At 43.8% G+C, this 11,877-nt stretch overlaps 1 pseudogene; it reads right to left on the reverse strand.

The window, feature by feature from the left end:
* Positions 1–6,179: 6,179 nt before the first annotated feature.
* Positions 6,180–8,001, reverse strand: LOC138142474 (carnitine O-acetyltransferase-like; annotated as a pseudogene).
* Positions 8,002–11,877: the final 3,876 nt, after the last annotated feature.

The raw sequence follows: 11,877 nt of genomic DNA on the forward strand, positions 1-11,877 counted from the left end.
CTTCCAAGCTTAACTTTTTTGTTGCTCTATGTTCTCTGAATAACCGAGAAGATACTGCTCCCTTTTCTTCTTGGAAATAAAGGAATGGGCAGAAGATATAGCTGGTAAGGAACAAATATCTCCAAAGCCAGATTTTTAGTCATTTGAGGGAAAAGGGAACTAATAATATAAGTGACCTTGCACATGTGTTTCTGAGGAGGAGCCCTCTATCTTTTAAGCTAATGTGACCAAAATGAAGTCTGCTTTCAGGCCTCAAACTGACTCCTTGTGTAGATTTCAAGGGTCATAGACTTATGAAACCTAGGGTAGGGAGAGCCCTTCAGAGTTGAATAATTCACAACTTTTCTGGGCTTTTGGTTTTCTTATTTGTAAAATAGATGGGTTGGGTCATTTATTTAAGGCTTCTAGCTTTCAGAGACAAGATTACCTAATCTAATCCTGCTCAATTTTGAAATCTCATCTAAAGCAGGAGCTCCCAACTTTTTCACGTATGAGGATCCTTTAAGATGTCAAAAAATATCCCTGATCTGCTTTGGCCACAATGAAAAAGTGAGAGGTTTTGTTGTGGGCAGACATAATTGAAAGCAGGAATATGGTCTAGGAAGGTAGTGGGCATTGACTTTGTCTTCTACACTTAGCTTTTGTTGTTATTACTTAACTTCTTAGGTGCCCCATGGAACTGCTATGCTTGTTTGTTTGTATTTGTTTTGCACTTGACAGAGTCTCTGATTTGACTTTGGAGGACCCTCTGCTTATTAACATTGAGTAAAACACCTTAAGCAGGGAAACGGGTACTCTCCAAAAGTTTTTGCTACTATTCTGGAGAATGTGCTGTGCAGAAGGCTTTCTTACAGATGCTAAGGTCCTTTGGCTGCTCTGCTTTGCAGATGATATATTGTTAATTGCATTAGTTCTTGGATCTTTATAAGGCTTCTAAAATGAGATAACAACAACAACAAGGATCGCGCAGCTAGGAAGGGTCTGAGGCCAGTTTTGAACCTGAGTTTTCCTGACTCACCCATAATTATTCAAGGAAATGTTTCAGTCTTCCAATATATAATTGATATGGTATTGTCTTCTTAGTGGATGGGAGAGGTACAAGAGGGGCAGGAGGGCAGGAAATAATTTGGAGCTCAAAATTTTAAAAGATGAATGTTAAAATTTGTTTAATAGAATTATGAAATATTTAATGACATAAAATATTTTTAAAAGATTTCAGACTATCTACATATAAAAAACCAAGTGAATGAATATATATATTGCCCAAATTCATGAGGATGGATAAGTCTCTCTCTCAGATGGTTAGTAGGTATATACCTTGGGCAGATTGTCCAGATGGACAATGCTGTGGACAACTAGGCCCAGAATTGAACAAGAAAAGGAGAGTGAACTGGCTTGCTTTGGGGAAATCATTTGTTGGTTTTAAGAAATCTAAACTCCTGGAAAAAAATGTATTTCTTTTAATAGTAATATTCTTCCAGGTATTCTATATGGCTACAAGTCATGAAATACCCACAGTTAATTAAGAGTTAATGCAGTAACTCATCCAAAGGAAACAGAATAGGGAATGGTGCTTTTAGGAGGCTGAAATCTTCAGTGTGGGACAATAGCAAGAAAGTTGGATTTGCAGAGGACCTGTGTTCAAGCCTCATGCTCTCTTAAGACATGTGACTTTGGGATGGCTAGGTAAAGCAGTGAGTAGAGTACTGGACCTGGAGTCAGGAGGACCTGAGTTCAAATGTGACCTCAGACACTTAACACTTACTAGCTGTGTGCCCTTGGGCAAGTCACTTAACCCCATTTGCCTTACCTTCCCCCCCTCCAAAAAAGGTGCACGCGTGCGCGCACGTGCACACACACACACACACACACACACACACACACACACACACAAAGACTCATTACTTTGGGCAGGTTGCTTGACCTCTCTGGGTTTTCTTGTGCTAAAGGGTTGTACTAGATGATCTTTCATGACCCTTCTACCTCATCTATCATCCTATGGTTTCTCAGTGGATAGAGTGGTCAACCTGGAGTTAGGAATACCTGAATTCAAATTTGGTCCCAGATACTTACAAGCTGTGTGACCCTGGTCAAGTCACTTAACCCTGTTTGCCTCAGTTTCCTCATCTGTAAAATGAGCTGGAAAAGAAAATGGAAAGCCACTCCATTATCTCTGCCAAGAAAACCCCAAGTGGAGCTGTGAAGAAATGGACACAACTGAACAAAAAGTAACATTGATGTACCAACAAAGAATTTTACAGTGTTAAAGCATCAGTAGTGAATCACTGGAGAGATGTATGACTGAAAAAGGAGTTGGGCTGGTCACATAGAAAGAGAGAAATGTAGCAAATCTTCTGGGATGTTTCTTTTCCTGCCAGTCCCTCCATAGGTTTGGATTTCCAGAGGGTGGCTGCTCCCTCCCCTTCTGTGGGTAGCCCTGTAGGGTCCACTGCTATCACTGTAAGTAAAGGGCATTTACGAACATGGCATAGTAAGCATAGCTGGTACAAATACACACAGCATCCATGGGAAGAGTGGGCTTTACTAGACCTAGACCTTTTATATTTTGTATGTAAGTATGTAGTTGTTTACATGTTGTCTCTCCTGTTGGATTTTGACTCTTGTTTTTATCTTTTAGGATCCCTACTGCTTAACACAGTCCTGGCACATAGTGGGCCCTTATTAAATACCCTTTGGGGGTATAAATACCCATTGTAAATATTAAATACCCATTGTACAGGTGAAGGGGTCTGCCTCCATAAAGTGGTAGTAGGTATATTGTAGGATGCATATGTAGCAAAGGGTAGCTTCCAGCTCATGATACAGAAAGTATGCCTCAGGAACTTTCACCTCATGAAAGTCCCTTTTCTCTCTGTAGAGTCCTCACCGGGCAGCTAGGTGGCACAGTGAATAGAACCCTGGGCCTGGAGTCAGGAAGACCTAAGTTCAAATTCAGCCTCAGTCTGACTCAGTTTCTTCATCTACAAAATGAAGATAACAACAGCACCTACCTCACAGGGTTGTTATGTGGATCGAATGAGATAATACTTGTAAAGGGCTTAGCACAGTGCCCCGCACCTAATGAGAGCTACCAAAGTCATCGATTGTTATTATTCCTGGTATGTCTCATCTCTGCTGAGCAGGACTCCAGGCTGCACTCCCAGCTCCCACTTCTTCCTGGAGTCCACAGTTGTCATTCTTGTCTGCCATAAGAAGCCGACTTCTCCCTTGGGCATCTGTCTCTCTGAATCTGCTTCTGCCCTCTTTGTGGCTTTCTGTTGCTGGATAAATAGACTGTCTCTACTAGCCCAGCAGTTCCGATGACATGGCCAATAAAGGTGCAGAAGTCTCGTCTTTCCCTCTCCTTGCCCTGGGTTCCCTCTGGTACAGGTGAAGGGGTCTGCCTCCATAAAGTACACGCAACCCTGATTCCTTGCATCTCTGAATTGGCTTGATATTTTTATGTGTAGGCTCAAGAGCCAGTACTGAATCTTTCAACTAATAACATAATATTACCTTATTGACTCAATTAGAGAAGAGTTCAAATCTAATTAAAAGATCAGGGTATAGATGAATCTTGTAGTCTCATTTATACATTAAAACTTGATCATGTGTGACTACATTGTTGTGGATTGAAGGAAAAATTTTTAATGCCTAATTTTCACTTTGTGCTTGCATTTTGGCCTCTTGATGGGTTGATCAATTCTGTTACTTCATTATTTAAGGGAGGTATGGAACTCCATCCATTTCAAAAGGATAAATAATGGAAAAATCATGTTTCATTACAAAAATCTATGCAAAGCCAGGAGAAATAGAGGAGAGCATCCGGCATGTTGGGAAGACCTACCTCCCCTTCCCCTCAGGCCGTACCTCCAGTGACAGTTTATAGGCACATACAGAGAAGTCATGGATGGATTGCTTTCTGCATGGTTGGAGGAAGTACCCACAGATGATTACAATTCTAATATTCTGTAATATTATTCCATTATTCTCAACTTGGGGGCAGCTAGGTAGATAAAGCACTGGGCTTGGAATCAGGAAGGCTCATATTCCTGAGTTTAAATCCAGTCTCAGATACTTGCTAGCTGTATGACCCTGGGCAAGTCACTTAACCCTGTTTGCCTCAGTTTCCTCATCTGTTAAATGAGTTGGAGAAGGAAATGGCAAATCACTCCAATATATCTGCAAAGAAAACCCCAAAAGGGGTCACAAAGAGTCAGATATGACTGAAATGACTGAACAAGAACAATTTGTCAACTCAACAATTTGTTGTCAGGGGCGCTAGGTGGCGCAGTGAGTAAAGTGCCGGCCCCGGAGTCAGGAGGACCCAAGTTCGGTTCCGGCCTCAGACACCCATACCACCCCCCCCCCCCCAAAAAAAAAACAAAACAAAAAACCTAGCCGTGTAACCTTGGGCAAGTTGCTTAACCCAATTGCCCTCCAAAAAGCAAAAAAACAAAACAAAACAAAAAAACCCCCCAAAAAACAAAAGCAATTTGTTGTCAGAGAGCCCAGATAAAAGCCTAGGAACAATTTCCTACACCTTGACCTCTATGGGGAAAAGCCAGGGCCAATGGAGAGGGATAGTACAGGGAAGCCCATCTCTGGTGGTTGACAGTAGCAGGGGTTAGGGTGAGATTTACAGAATCTCAAAGCAGAAAGGGACCTCAGAAACTGTTTTGTCCAACCCACACCTGACCAAGAATCTGCATTAAGTAGTCATGCAACTTTGCTCCAGGACCATGAATGAGGAAGAATCCACTCCCTGTCATGGAAGTCTATTCTGCATTTGGACTGCTCTAATTTTTAGGATTTTTTTTCCTTTTACCCAGTGAAAATCTGCCTTTAAAAAAAAAAGTTTTCTAACATATTTCCTCTTTATTTATTCCCACATTATTGCTATACATTCATGTATAACATTCATATTCATTCACCATAGTCATGATGGTTCAGGAATCATGATGACAGAGCCAAGGGGTCCCTCTTGTACTGGGCCCATGTGGAGCTATGGTAGAGTTGGATGGAGAGGGAAATAAGCCTGTATCCTAGGAGGGTAAAGGAAATGAGGTTTCAGGAGGAGTCAAAAGGCAGAGGAGATTAAGTCTGATGTCCTGGGCAGGGGCAGAATTAGCATTAGCTACATCATCAGAGATCATATAGGAGTCATAACACAAACAATCAAATTCATGCAAACCTGGGGTGGAGTGACAGGAAGGTTGACTAACCCCTCCCCTCTCCTCTGTCCTCCTTCCTCTGGGACTCCAATAAGGCTCAAATCTGGCTAGTTCTCCAAGACAAAGTCTATCATCCCCTGACTACTCTCCATAAATCAGAGATTGGGGTGAGGAGGAGGGCTCAAGCTCAAGAATAAATAGACTATTTCCTTCCTTCCAGCATAGGGGAGGGTTATTCCTTGTAAACAGTGCAGATACACTAGGCTGCAGGGGTATTATCTTTCACAGGTGGCCTTGACTCACTCTTCCCCAAGACAGAAGATTCGGAGTTGAAGCTCATAGCCATTGTCAGATGCAGCCCAGACCTGGTCTATTTAGCTCAAAAATTCCTATTATAGATGGTACCAGAGGCTTCTCCCACCATGGGCTAGGGACCAGGGAGAATGGGGAACTCCTATGATGGGAACTAAAGGGAAAATGATACTATTGAAGGCACCTGACTTCTGAAATCCAAACCTAGCCCTGGTCCCAGTATACTAGGGAGAGTGGGGTAGCTGAGATAACTCACACCTCTTCCATCACAACTACAGCAGCTAAGGAAGTTGAATGGTGAAGGTTAGACTACATTTGGTGCTGGCCCTGAGCTAGGGCTGTGGGGAGAGGGGTCCCTCTTGTACTGGGCCCATGTGGAGCTATGGTAAAGTTGGATGGGGAGGGAAATAAGCCTGTATCCCAGGAGGGTAAAGGAAATGAGGTTTCAGGAGGAGTCAAAAGGCAGAGGAGATTAAGTCTGATGTCCTGGGCAGGGGCAGAATTGGCTGGTGAAGATGGTATTCTATGTAGGGCCAGGCTGGGCACCTGAATTTGCTTTGTTGGGAAGTCTTTTTACTCTTGAGGTCCCAGCAATTCAGAGATCAATGGCAAGACAGACCCTGACCATCTACTCCTGTCTTTCCCCCAGAATCTCTTCTCTTGAAGAAGAGGTCTTCTCATCTGGGAAAAGGCTCACAGCTTGACTTGTGGGTGTTCCTATAGCAAGGTACCCATGTACAACAGGGTCTTCTCCAGATAGTGAGCGAGACAGGCAGTGTTGGTCTTGACACAGCTGTTGTCAGGTTGATGTGCTCAGCCATGGGGTTGTAGCAAATACCATAGCCATCAGGGACCACCAGCCCAAAGCCCATGACACAGTTGATCTTGGTGGGGAGCTGGTTGGCAGAAAGGTTAAAGGCACAGGATGTGTCCATGAAGAGCTCAGGGACACTTACTAGATCCTCAGTGGACTGAAGTTCTAGACCCAGGAGCTGGCAGTCAATGGCTTCCCCTGGGATAGCCTTGTCAGTGTATGATCTATGTGTCATCACAATGCCTTCCTTAGAAGCTCCACCTTCATTTGCTCCACCATGTCAGTCTCATCCATGACTTTGACAAAATTGAAGGAATCAACAGAACTGGAACAGATGGTGTCAGTGAGACCCAAGTGGAACATTCAGAGTAAGAGGCTCTCACAGGTGGAACAGGTTTGGCCATAGATTCTGTAACAGACCATCTGTAGGACCATATGGATGAAACCATTTGGCCTTATTTTCTCTGACTTGGGGAAATTCTTCTCAAAGTGATGGAACATTAGCACTGTGAGGTCCAGATCCTGTACTATGATGCTGAAGTTCTGCTTGGCCTTCTCAATGCCATCCTTAATCTTAGGGGTGATGTTGAAATGCAGCTTCTTGGGCATAGCTAGGGGAATCATGGGTGACCCACAAGCTCTGGTTTCTTCCAGAACTCCACGATGTAGTCCAGGAGAGCCACAATGGGGGAGCCCTCTGCAACAGCAGGTTCGTACTTGAGGCCACAGGAACCATCTTCTACCATGATGAACTGCAGAGTTTTAGAAAACCAGTGGTTCTGCTGTTTTGCTTTCTGTCTCTACTGTGTGGCATCTAGTCAGTCACCTGGCTCTTGTAGATGTCCTCTAAGACCTGTGGCATGGGAGCATTCAGGCACACAGTGAAGATGATCTTCTATATCCAATGTACTGAGGCCTTGTTTGTTCTGTCTTTGATGGGGTTAGCGTAAGCCTTGGCCCAGGTGTATCAGTGATTGGTGGTGAGAATGCCAATGGGCTCCTTGTTGGTCTGTAGGGACCAGCTCCAGATCTTCTCCAGCTGTGTGAAGATCTGGTCTGTGGTGAAGGGTGTCCCATCACTGGACATGTCCAACTCACAAAACTGGAACCTGTGCAGAGCAGTGATATGTATAGGGGCCTTAGCTGATTTGCTGTAGTAGTGATCCAGTCCTGCTCAGGGCCTAGGATTTGACAGGAAGAGAGGGTCTAGTAGTTCTGGTTCATACACAGTGGCTTTTCTCCAAGATATCCCACTGGCAGGGTCATTGTCAATCATGGTCTTAAAATCCAAAGCTCCTTCTATGAGTTTGGCTGCAAACTGAAGCTGACCCTGGGAATCCACAGTCTTGTTTGGGTAGCACCAGACCTGGGCTAGAATGGATCACCACATTTATCCCGAACTGGAGGCAGGCAGTCGTTAGTCTTCCCAGCTCTTCATTCCAGGCTCTTCTGCAGGTGCTCTCCTACACCTTCTGAACCCTGGAACTTATCTGCTAACTGCTTAGTGTTACTCCATTCCTCCTAGCTCAAGATGGGCTGCAGGATCTGAAGGTAGTGATCCGAAGCCTGCTGCAGTGGGGGCACTGGCAGTCGAGGCAAGGAGTTCTGATATGCCTGAACCCTCCCTGGTACCTTGCTCAGGAAGACTGGCTTGAGGAAACCCAAGGGCCTGATCATGGTTGTCTCAGTAAAGGTCAGCATCTTGGCGACCCGCAGACTACCCGCCCCCCTCACCTCGCTGCATCCAATAGAGCCTCTAACAGATTTCGCGGCTGCTTTCTCCCTTCACACTCACTGCTAGCTTCGGCCTCTCGCGCCAAGCACAGAGAACTGCAGTTCTCAGCCAGAGGTACCAAGGTCTCCGCCACCCCTCCCAGGCAGGTGAGCAGGTGACCCCGCCCAGACAGGTGAGCAGGTGAGGCGTTCCCCACCCGCGCTGGGGGAGAAGGAGGAGGCACGGGGCGGGGCGCTAGGACCGTGGTGGAAAGGGCAGATGCAGTAAACTGGCCTATGGCCCCCGGGGCGGCAAATAGGCCTCTTTAAAACTTCTACTCCTTCCTTCTAATTCTGTCCCTTGGCGCTCGGGAGACAGTCTAATCCGCCTAACACATATCATATTCCTAGGACCTTAAAGATCATATGGGTCTGCTCCCTCAGTTTACAGGGGACGAAACTAAGGTAAGGTGATGTGCCCAAGGCCCAAGATCATGAACTTTCCCTGTTATGGGCGGGTGAGTGGGGTCACATTTTGGTCTAAAAGGTGAAGTCTGTCAGGGGAGAGCTATTTTGGGAGCAAAGCAGATAATAAAATGCAGAAAACGAGTCTAAAGATAGAGCTGGAGCAAAGGCAACTGCTCCCTCCTCCCCCACGCCAATTAAGCCCGGCCTTTATCCACCTGTACCTGGCATCTCTCTGGGCAGCAGGGAAGTTCAGTGTATTAATCACACATGGATGGGCTCAGTTCTCCTGGATGGTGGGAAGCATCTGATGTATAAACCAGCCAGAGGCGAGGGGGAGAGGAGGGCTGAATGAGCCAGGCTGGGAGTAAAAGGAGGAGGGAGAGGGCCAGCTGAAGCAGACTGGTGGGTAAGGGGGGAGGGGAAAAAAGAGAAGGAAGCTGCCTGAACTGGGTCCCAAATGCAGGGGGAGGGGGCAGAGAGGAGCAGGCTGAGTAAGCCAGGCTCAGGAGCATATGGGTGGCCATGTACTTGAAGACTCCATCCATATGCTCTATTTCATGGCCCATATGCCTTCTGTATTTTTCTTCCTGCATCCCTTTCCCACTCCCCTCTTTGCCACATTAGTCTAAGGTGTGATCACAGGCAGGACCAGTAGTGAGCTACCCATGTGTACCTAGAAGGTTGGCCAGGAAGAATCTCTTTCCCACAAACTACATCCCCTAGTCACCTGCCCCTGCACCCAAATCCTAGGCATAGTCGTTCTTTGGGGCAAGGTCTTAGAAAGGCACCAACCAAATGTGTCATCCCTTCCACAGAGGGGTGTGCAAAGTCATTATCAGCCATTAACATCTGGTTGGGGATTTTTTTCTGAATTACTCAGTCTGATGGGAATGGGACACAGAATAAGCAAGTTTTAAGGAGAGTAAAAGGAGGAGATACCTGAAGACTGCGTATCTGAAGATAGGAAAGTCCCGTAGAGCCAGGGGTCAAATTATACACTCTCTGGGTGAAGGAAACTTAGAGATTATCCAGGCCAACCTCCCACTGCATGCAGGAATCTTTTCTACAATATTCCTGACAGATGGTTATCTAGATATGCTTGAACACTTCTAGTAATGGGGAACTCACTACTTAAATTTTTAAAAATAGCCATTAGGAAGGGCTGACCCGAGGCAAGTCACTTAATGCTGTTTGCCTCAGTTTCCTCATCTGTAAAATGGACTGGAGAAGGAGATGGCAAACCACTCCAGTATCTTTGCCAAGAAAACCCCAAATGTTGCTGAAAAGTGACAGAACAACAAGGAAAACTTTTATATTATTGAGATAAAATCTATTCTCCAACAGTTCCCATTGGTAGTTATTCCATTAACAACGACATAGAACTAGTTCTACCTCTCTTCCCCATGATAGACCTTCAGATATTTGAAAACTGTTACCATATCCCCTCCCTACATCTTCTCCAGGCTAAATGGCACCAGATTTTTTAAGTTATCTTCATGTGATGTGGTTTTGAATTGCTTGATCGTTCTGATTTGCTAATGCCTACCAGCTTGTCTCTATCCCTTGACCTATTATAATATAACAGTGTTCCAAACAGAATGCACCACTAGAGATATGCTGTAACTGATGCAGAAGGTAGTGGGACTATTCTCTCTTGTCCTAGGCACTGCCTATGTAGGCTCCTTGGGTTTTATAGGCAGAAAGGACATTCAAAGCCATTTAATCTACCTCCCTCATTTTACATATGGGGCAACTGAGATCCAACTTTCTGAAGATGACAGAGACAGATATTGACAGAGCCAGGTCTACAACCCAGATTTTTCAGTTCTCTGACCACATTTTTACAGCATGTCAGGTTGCCTCATACTGCTGACTTGAGGTCAACTGAAATCCTCTGGCTTTTTTTTTTTTTCAGATGAACTACTGTTTAGTCCAGTTCTCCCCATCCTGTGCTTGTTTAACTAGCTTTGAGAAAAATATCAAATTGCAGCATTTTTATATTTTTTCCTACTAAATTTCGTCTTGTTAGATTTGGTCTAGTATTCTATCCTGTCTAGGTATTAAATTTTTTTCCATCTAATGAATTAACCATATGTTTCAGTTTTGTGTCTCCTGGAAATTTATTAAGTATGCATTCTATATCTTCACCCAAGTTATTGTTAAAGATGTTCAACTAGATTTGGTCACATAGAAAGAGACCTGTGGTCTTCCATTAGGGACATCATTCTAGATGGACATTGATCTATCAATAAGGATTACTTTGCTTCAACCATCTACAAAAACACCTAACTATACTGCATTACTATTCCACAAGGATATCACAAAAGACTGTGAAATACCTTCCTGAAACCATATGGTACTATAATTATGATATTCTTTTGATCTATCCTTCTAGTAACACTACTTAAAAATAGAATAAAGACAGTCTCTCACAATTTGTTCTTTCTAAACCCATGCTGGCTTCTAGTGATAACCATTTTCTTTTAAAAATACTCGTAAGTCATCTATTTAATAATTTGTGATAGCATTTTGCCAGAGGTCAAAGTAATGTTTATTGATCTGTAGTTTCTGGAATGCACCATTTTCCCATATTTATAAATTGGAGCAATTGACTGTCTCCAGACTGCTGGCACCTCTTTCACTCTTTCCAGTTTCTAAAAGACCACCAACAACAGTTCTGTAGTTATGCTTTCATTTCTCCCTCTCTCCCTTAGCAAGCTAAGATGTTAATCTGAATTGGGATTCAGATTTAGATAGCCAAGTACTCAACTTACTAACTTCTTGCTTCTCCTATGCTTAGTTCCATCTTAGCCATTAAATTTCCTTTGAATCCTTCTCAGGCTAAAAAAATTCTCCATGAAGAAGGAGATGGATACAGACTATGTAAATTGCCAAAATTTATTAAAGGTATGTTTGGAGGGAAGAAATAAATTGATGTTAGTGAAGAATTTAGATCATAATGTATTTTAACTTATCTCATTTGTTAATTTGTATAAATGAGAAATCATTAAGAGAAATCCATCTAGAGCAAGGTTTAAAGAAATACATACTCTGTAGCATACTGATTAACTTAAATTGCTACTTATCCCCACTGAACAAAACTTTGGTTGCAACCATACTCTGTTTTACTCCCAGAGGCAGGGGTTCTCCTAGGCTGTGTTCCCTTGACTAACTTCCTATCCTAGCCAAGAAGCTTGGATATGATACCACTCAACCTGTTTTGTGCCTCTTCAAAGAGTCAGAGCTGTTGACCCAAGGTTCTCTAGGTCATTCACTACTTATTTCTAATTAAGGTAGTACCATGTAGTAGAAAAAAAAATTGTATTGGATATAGTGGATATGGCTTCAGTCATGTCTCTGTTGTTCGCTACTTATGTGAAGTAAAGCTCTGTTTAT

This window comes from Petaurus breviceps, unplaced genomic scaffold, assembly GCF_028583685.1.
Source record: "Petaurus breviceps papuanus isolate PSGF00001 unplaced genomic scaffold, PetGlider_PUasm1.0 90591, whole genome shotgun sequence".
In the NCBI taxonomy this organism is placed as follows: Eukaryota; Metazoa; Chordata; class Mammalia; order Diprotodontia; family Petauridae; genus Petaurus; species Petaurus breviceps.